Here is a 509-nt window from a genome sequence, read left to right as displayed (position 1 = left end):
TTTTTTTTTTTTTTTTTTTTCTCTTATTTTGAATAACAAAGATAAAAAAAAAAGTTTTAAATATATTTTGATGAACGAAGATAATATCAAATAAGTCTCGAAACATATCTAAATCTAATCTATTTCTAATCCAAATACATATTGTATATCTTTACAAAATTTTGATAAAAAGTCATATATGGCCACCGGCTTATTACAATCCATATAAATAAAAGATACATGCATATATCATAAATTAACCTACGTTGAAGCTCTTACGAATCATATTACCTACTTTGATACTTTGCTATCTGATTGTCTAAAGCTACTCGATGATGTCGATGCCTGGAAGAAACAAGCGTAAAGAAAGATCCTTGCCAGAACCGGAACCGGAACCGTCAGGGATTCCTTCTTCTTCAGCTGATGATGATCATCACATGTCTTCTTCTCCTTCGACGAGACCTTGCTTTCCACCAGGTGTCAACTATAGACCAAAGGACTTGGAGGTCATCTCGTTACTTGGACGGAAA

The sequence above is a fragment of the Camelina sativa genome, chromosome 4, assembly GCF_000633955.1.
Source record: "Camelina sativa cultivar DH55 chromosome 4, Cs, whole genome shotgun sequence".
NCBI classification, from domain to species: domain Eukaryota; kingdom Viridiplantae; phylum Streptophyta; class Magnoliopsida; order Brassicales; family Brassicaceae; genus Camelina; species Camelina sativa.
This window is presented reverse-complemented; position numbering follows the sequence as displayed.